Source organism: Pantherophis guttatus, chromosome 1, assembly GCF_059756535.1.
Source record: "Pantherophis guttatus breed Tessera chromosome 1, ASM5975653v1, whole genome shotgun sequence".
NCBI classification, from domain to species: domain Eukaryota; kingdom Metazoa; phylum Chordata; class Lepidosauria; order Squamata; family Colubridae; genus Pantherophis; species Pantherophis guttatus.
In genome coordinates this window covers 322243086-322251283 of record NC_142063.1, presented here as the reverse complement: position 1 = coordinate 322251283, position 8198 = coordinate 322243086, and the positions used below count along the sequence as shown (strand labels likewise).

The following is an 8198-nucleotide window of genomic DNA, read 5'->3' as shown; positions in this document are numbered from 1 at the left end:
AGCTCTTTTAGTCTGTTGAGCTTGATGATTCATCTTGAAATTAAAAAAGCTTTCAAAGCATATGCCTAGCTTCTCATAAGAGATTTACCATACCCAAGACAACATAAAAACCATAACTAACATTCCTTCTGGCATTTTGAATTACTGTATGTCTCATTAGGCAACTGAGGAATTTGGCTGTACAGTTGACTTGCCACATCTTCTTAAGTTGAGAACCAGATTCAATACCTGGCACCTTTATTTTTAAAAGTGAAGAAGCTATTATTGGCTTATTACTCCTGAGTAATGGAGTAATGGAGCTGCTTTGCCTGGAATACATGCTGTGCATTAATTTTCCCGCTACAGTATACAATGCATTATATACAGATTGGTGCCCTCTATTTTTTGGGTTTAAAAAAATATTTTTTTTTTTACTAACTGTAGCACTATTTCTGAAATCTCATATAATGTAAGATTTTTGGCTTGGTGTTAAATTTTGGACTGTGCTCTAAAATTGCCTGGGCAGCAGAATAGGCCAAAGCAACTTTCAGAGCTGTCTTCACAGCTGACCAGTCTAAATGCAAGCTAGCTGAAGTAGGTTTCCAACAATATCTGATGTGGACTTTGTCACATATTGAATCAAATCCTCTAATTCTTCTCTGCCACAGCAAATCTCTGGGAGAACAGAGAGAAGGAGTAACCGCTGACCAAGGAAGAAAGAACTGGCTTTTAAGAGGTAAAGGAGAAGCAGAGGCAATTCTTGTTTCAGGAGTCTTGTTTATTTCTATAGAAATAGGTAAGCGTTTAGATAAAAATTTGCTATTAGCATTTTGGTTTGATATGAGTGAGCTAAATCTTTATTGTAATCTTGTGTTTATGTCTCTAAATAAAATGATTAATGTATAATTCCCACAGTTGTCATGTATTTTGGATTGTGTTCAAGAATCTAACTTTACAGGCGTTAAATGATCACCATGTAAACCTGCAGCTGAAGGATAGAAGAGAATATTTGTAGCCCAGAATTGAACCGTGGGATCCTTGGGGCTCTCTGAGCTTAGTTGTTTTCTCACAGATGTTTCATTACCAAACAGTGCCTGATGATGTTACCTAGTTTGGTAATGAAATATCTGCAAGAAAATAATCAAACTCAGGACCCAGGATCCTGCAGCTGAACAGCGAAGTGCTCAACCCTAACAGATAATCTGATAGGAGCAATTGTCTTGTTTCCCTTGAAATTTGGGAGCTCTGTAAGTTATCTTTTTTCTCAGAACTGTTAATATTTAAAGTTTAAAAGGGCTGCTTCATTGGAGTTTTTTCTTTTTCTTTTTTAAATAAAGTTTAATTTTGTCTATACCCCATGAGATTGGTCTATCTCCAAAGATAGAAGGGTTAAACCTCTGGTTATTTGGGTGGCAGATGCCCAGGAGATTATGTTATAGCAATTATACTTTAAAAAAAAAACCTTTTACCTAGTAATTGTCACGAAGTCAGACAAGATATAGAAGCACTGTATTTCTCATATGCCAAGGTTAAGGGGAATAATAACAAGTGAGACACTGTCTAGAAAATAGTTTGTGGCAATGAGAACTAATCCAAGGACAGGAAGCCAGGTCTGAGCGTGAAGAATCAAAGGGCTTTTAGAAGGGGAAGTTCTGTCTAGGTGTTCAGCTGAGTTGCCACAGTGTCACAAGATACTTATTTGGTTTTAGATCAGCTTGTTGTATGATCCCAATAACAGTAATTGGCTTCATACAGCATCAGGTCAATTGAGGACCTAGCAACTGCACTAGCCAAAACATGCTAGGCTTGTTAGGTTTATCTGGTTTTTAATGGCATGTTATATTGTGCAAATTCAGCTTGAAGGCTCAGTGTAGAATGGAATGAGAAAAAATGACTGATCTAGTAACCAAGGTAAATGTGTTGTGTGGTATAAATCTGTTTATTATGGTTTAGAAGGTTCTGTGAATTAGGCATGTACTTCTAAACCTGAGGACCTTTATTCCCATAAAACTTTTTGAGGCTTTTGCCTCAGTCTAAGATTACCTCTTCATTTGTCAAGATCTACTGTACATATCTAAGAACTCTTTTTCATACCAAGAAACCTGAATAGACATTGATGAAACAGCTACATTTTCCCTCTCTTCATCCCTCCCCATTTCACCTCTATGGTTGAATAATTTTATCTACATACAGAATTCTTGCACCAATTATCAATTTTATACCAATTATAAATTTTATAATTGGCTGGTGTTGCTTCAGCATGGATTTTGATCTTTTCTTAATTTGAACACATCAACTATCCCCTAACCCCACCAGTGCTGTGTCTGTCTAATCCTGTTAGAACTCCTAATTTAATCTTAGGAGGGGAGTGAAACCTTATTAGAATTGCTGGCAGGCAGCAATATCTGACTGCTGCCATATTTTGAAACCCCAAATTACAGAATATGAGAATTAAATGCAAAACCGCCGGAGGATCTGAGTTGTGCCAAGTAGTTTGTTTAGCTGATAAAGTATTTGTTCTTCAAGTAGCCTGGTCCAAAACATGTAGAACTTTATGGATCAATCTCAGAATGGTGAACGGAAATACAGATAGTTCTTGACTTACATGAAATACTGATAGTCCTTGATTTACAACAGTTCATTTAGTGACCATTCAGAGTTACAATGGCACTGACTTTTGACTGTTTTTCACAGTCAAATGCTGCAACATCCCTGTTGTCACATGGTCAAAATTTGGATGCTTGGCAACTGGTTCATATGTATGACAGTTGCAGTATCCAGGAGTATGATAATCTTTTGCAACCTTCTGACCAGCAAAATCAATGGGGAAGGCAGCTTCACTTAACAGCCATGTTACTAACGTAACAACTGCAATGATCCACTTAACAACTATGGCAAATAGTGAGGCAAAACTCACTTAACAAATGTCTCAATTAAGAACATAAATTTTGGGCTCAGTTATGGTCGTAAGTCAAGGACTATTGTACATTGACAGTCACCACAGTTGCAGAATGCAGCACTTTGATCTCTATTTCCTACCAATTCAGGTGGCTGCATTCTGTCACAGATAACGGATTCTTGATTTAGCAATTTACAGATGACCATGACAGCATCAACTGAGATAAATCAGATGTCTTGTAGCTTCACTATAGAAAAACTACAGAAAAACCAGGAAGGAAGGAGATGGAAATGGAGGGCTGAGGTGGAGTTGGGAGGGAGGACAGCTAGAGGCTTTCTTCATGTAATCATCTAGTAGAATTCCTCCTTCTCTCTAAAATAGCAGAAAAGATATAGCAATTAAACTCCCATCACCAACTCATCTCCTCCTCCTGATGCACCAGCACAGAAGGAGATTTATGGGGCTAGAAATAGACCCAGTAGTTCTCATTGGCTCTGATCGGAGAATATTATGTCATCGTTACCCAGTCAGGATAGTTCACCTTCCTATCGGACAGATGTCGAAGGCTAGCTGAGAATTAATTCCTTTGTGCTTCTGGAACCTGCTTTGGGTATTTCTAAAATGTATAATTCAGTATCTTATGCAAAACTAGAAAATTTTGGAAAATTCAAATTAAGGACCTTGTATAATTGAACTCTTTTTCTGACACTACTGGTGGAGAAAATTTTTTGGAATGTTGAAACTGGGAAAACAAAGAATTATTCTGCAATAAGGTCTCCTTTGTGTACTGATTTTATGTGGTGTTCTATACCCCCTTTCAGGCGGTTCATTTTCTGATTTATGGTTATGCAATAATTAAATACAGTTCTAAATTCTCCATTTCAGTTAAACTGTCTAACAACCACTCCTTTTAATGCCTTTTTCTTCCTTTCTTTCCTGAAAAGAGGTTCAACCGTATTGGTTCGTGCAGTGGCACTGCCTGTGCTCTTTACTGACACCTTGGCTTTTGTGATATAAATCCCAACAAAGGAAAACCGAACACGTGTTGTGGGCTTGCGGTTTTAACTGCAAAGGGGCCGCAACTAGTGCTGAATTCTAACAATGCAGAAATGTTGGTCCTGTTGTGCACAAACGTCCATCCATTTTCAATGACATTTAAAATATTTTTATAGTCTGGCGATATTTGAATTCTCATAGATGTGAAAAAGTAATTAAGAAATATTAGATGAATGAAATCCTCATCTAAAGCTAAACCTTTGACAGCTAAGATCTGTGCTGGATTGATCAAAGATCTTTCTCAATCAACTTTCCATTCCCACACTGTCGGCTGTACCAGTGGGAAATTCCCAAACAGAAAACGAGAGCCAGTGAGGTGTAATAGTAAATAGTTGAGATTGAGACAGGAGAAACTAAAGGTCAATTTTATCATCAATTATGAAAGCTGGCTGAATTTAGACCAGTCGCTATTATGCAACCCAATCTACTTTATAGGATTCTTGTGACAAAACATGGGAGGAGGGAGTGGATCCCTTAGGATCTTGGAGGAAAGACAGGATATACTGTAAAGTAAGTCAAATGATTAATGACAATAATAGCGACCTCATACTTCAGTAAGAGTGGCCTCATGTCTTCTGCTCTCCAATAACCAGAATTGAGAAAAAATATTCAGCCACTGATATCCCTTATGAGTTTATAAATTTGTGTGGTTTTGGGGTTACACAAACCAACAGCTTTTTGGGCAGTTGTGCTACTATCATTATTCCTTCTTGGCTGCTGCTAGAGAAAAGTGCATGCAATTTATACAATTGGGGAGAATCATGTGGGAATTTTCCATTGGTTCTGTGAAATTGCATAGTTATGAAATCACTAAAGTTGGATTATCTTTGGGTGGGACAATGTCCCAATGTAGAGAGCAGAGGGAATGAACCTGAAGACAGAAAGAAGAGCTACCGCCAAAACATGGTCAGATAATAGGAGCTTGAGCTCGGGCCAAGAAAGAAACAGACAAGCCCCTTGTCAGCTTCTTGAGGTAGTCCAAAAAGAAGCAGAAACCATGGGTACTAAGACTACCTTCATTGTGAAGTTACAGTGACAGAATCCTCCTACAAGTCTGAAAGTATTTCTCCCATCCTTTACTTTTACTTTCCAGAAAATTAGGGAGGGTCTCTTCTGAGGAGCTTCCACATATCCTCCTATTTCTGCAGGCTGAGATGCCTTTTGCATGATGTTGTCTAGTCTGCAGCTCTTCCTCCTGTCTCCCAAGGTTATTCCTACATAGCATCACAAAGATAAAGTGAGGGAATGGGAAGCACATTCAGACTTGAAAGTTACTATAAAAAAAGGCAAAGGTTTCCCCTGTCCAGTCATGGCTTTAGAAGGGGGTGCTTATCTCAGTTTCCTAGGCAAGGGAGCCAGCGTTGTCCAAAGACACTTCCATAGCCATGTGGCTGGCGTATACGATGTTATTACCTTCCCACCAAAGTGGTACATATTTATTTTAGTTGCATTTGCTGTTGAACTGCAGGAGAAGATTGGCAGGAGCTGGAGCAAGTAATGGGACCTCACCCCATCACGCTGTACTTGAGTCTCAAACTGCCAACCTTCCAGTCAACGAGCCCAGTGTCTTAACCACTAGGCTACCATACCCCATTCTGTTACTATTACAATAAAAGTACTTCTGACCTACATGGCATCAGTTTCTAAGTCAGGCCTACCTTGTTTGGCTGACGCCCAGTCGTGTTCCCAGGGAGGTGTGAAAGTTGGCCATATGGTAGATGGAGAATCACAATATATGCTGACATTACATGCATGTTTAAAAAACGCTGTGGTTTTTAATGCAATGCTCCATGATTTAAAATAAAAAAAAATCGCTGCTGATTTTGTTTACCTCCCTATTTCTTCTTGTGTACACTTCATATACGGTTGATATTCCATCCCTCCTTAGGAACAATCCCTTTGTAAAGTTGACCAGGTGTCAAAAGCAACACATTGAAATTTTTCCAAGAGAAATTCTCACACTTACAAAGGTTTGTCAAACTGAGCATTCCACTATTTGCCTCTACTGTATATTCTGCATAAACTATTAGGGAGGGGTTGACTTCGACCTTTTTCTCTATTATGTGAAAATATTATTTTGACATAATATCCAGACTAAGTTTTACTCCTCTGGAATGCACCCTTCCCTCTTGGGAATCCACCTCCTCATTCCATTCCATTGCATCTAGCAAAGTGCTGAAGTGCTAAAGAAATACACATTTGATGTATTTAAAAAAAAAAAAACACACAGAAAAGCAATTCCTTTCTTAACCAGCAGTTCTTCAGAGGAAAAGAGGAGCTCAGAAATGCTGGTTAAGAAATCAATTATTTTTCTATGTTTTTTTTAAAAAATACATCAAATGTGTAGAAATGAAAGTGAACCATGGTCATTGTTCAAAACCAGTCCAGATTTATAAAGGGAAAATGTCAGTGGTGAAATACAAATTTTTTTACTACTGGTTTTGTGGGCGTGGCTTGGTGGGCATGGTGTGGCTTGGTGGGCGTGGCAGGGAAGGATGCTGCAAAATCCCCATTCCCACCCAACTCCAGGGGAAGGATACTGCAAAATCCCCATTCCCTCCCCATTCCTGGGGGAAGGATATTGCAAAATCTCCATTCCCACCCCACTCTGGGGCCACCCAGAGATGGTATTTGCCGATTCTCTGAACTGCTCAAAATTTCTACTACTGGTTCTCCAGAACTTGTCAGAACCTGCTGGATTTCACCCCTGGAAAATGTGCTAAATAACAATCCTGGAATCCTGTTTACCAAAGGATGTGAGCCTTCCTCCATTCTAGGTCTCAATTTCCTCTTGAATATCCCAAAAAAGTGTTGAACTTTTTGACCCCGCCAAAGAGTGCAGAATATAAATATAGAAAAATATTGCTTTAGGGGTAAATGTTCTCAAAAAAGAAAGCAAAGGAACACATATTGTACAGCTAGGACAAATGCTAAGGTTTAAAAATACTCATAAATCCTGGTATGATATCTATATTAACTGTAATTCTGTTAGAAAAGAATAACAGAGTTGGAAGGGACCTTGGAGGTCTTCTAGTCCAACTCACTGCTTAGGCAGGAAACCCTACACCACTTCAGACAAATGGTTATCCAACATCTTCTTAAAAACTTCCAGTGTTGGAGCATTCACAACTTCTGGAGGCAAGTTGTTCCACTGATTAATTGTTCTAACTGTCGGAAAATTTCTCCTTAGTTCTAAGTTGCTTCTCTCCTTGATTAGTTTCCACCCATTGCTTCTTGTCCTGCCTTCAGGTGTTTTGGAGAATAGCTTGACTCCCTCTTCTTTGTGGCAGCCCCTGAGATATTGGAACACTGCTATCATGTCTCCCCTAGTCTTTCTTTTCTTTAAATTAGACATGCCCAGTTCCTGCAACCGTTCTTCATATGTTTTAGCCTCCAGTCCCCTAATCATCTTTGTTGCTCTAAAGTCAATAGATGGGATATCTTATTGGGACCTTTCTTGGTCAATAAAAATGAAAAAGCAAACATCGGAATAGAATAAAAGAAGTTCATTATAAGCGCATATATTTTATAATAAATCTAAAAATGATACCTCTAAAGGAAATCCACCTTGACATCCTTAGGAAGAACAAATGCTGAAGATGAAACTCAAATATTTTGGCCACCAAATGAGAAGAGGATTCATTGGAAAAGCCCTAGATGTTGGGAAAGATTGAAAGCAAAAGGGGAAGGAGAGGCAGAGGATGAGATGGTTAAATGGTGTCATCGACGAAATGAACATGAATTTGGGCAATTCCGGGAGACAGTGGAGGGCAGGGAGTCCTGGCGTGCTGTGGTCCATGGGGTCACGAAGAGTTGGACACAGTTTAACAACTGAACAACAACAAAAATGATACACATTGCCATTTTTCTTTTTATATCCAAATCTTTATAGCCATAGCACTTAGACTTATATACCACTTTACAGTGCTCTACAGCCCTCTCTAAGTGGTTTACAAAGTCAGCATATTACCCCCAACACTCTGGGTCCTCATTTTATCGACCTTGGAAGGATGAGTCAACCTTGAGCCTGGTGAGATTTGAACTGCCAAATTGCAGACAGCTGGCAGCCAGGAGAAATACTGCAGTACTGCACTCTAACCACTGCGCCACCACGGCTCATATAATATAATGTGCAGTGGTGGGTTTCAAAATTTTTTACTACCGGTTCTGTGGGTGTGGCTTGGTGGACGTGGCTTGGTGGGCATGGCAGGGGAAGGTTACTGCAAAATCCCCATTTCCTCCTGGTTAGCTGGGACTTGGGAGG

The 8198-nt window shown here is 39.3% G+C and overlaps 1 protein-coding gene across 1 annotated transcript in view; it reads left to right on the top strand.

The window, feature by feature from the left end:
* STMN4 (stathmin 4) overlaps nt 1-8198 on the top strand; it is a 52092-nt gene that overhangs the window by 2081 nt on the left and 41813 nt on the right. The window contains exon 2 of the mRNA XM_087883351.1: nt 648-775. The gene's annotated coding sequence lies outside the window, so the exon portion shown is untranslated. The remainder of the gene's footprint in view (nt 1-647; nt 776-8198) is intronic.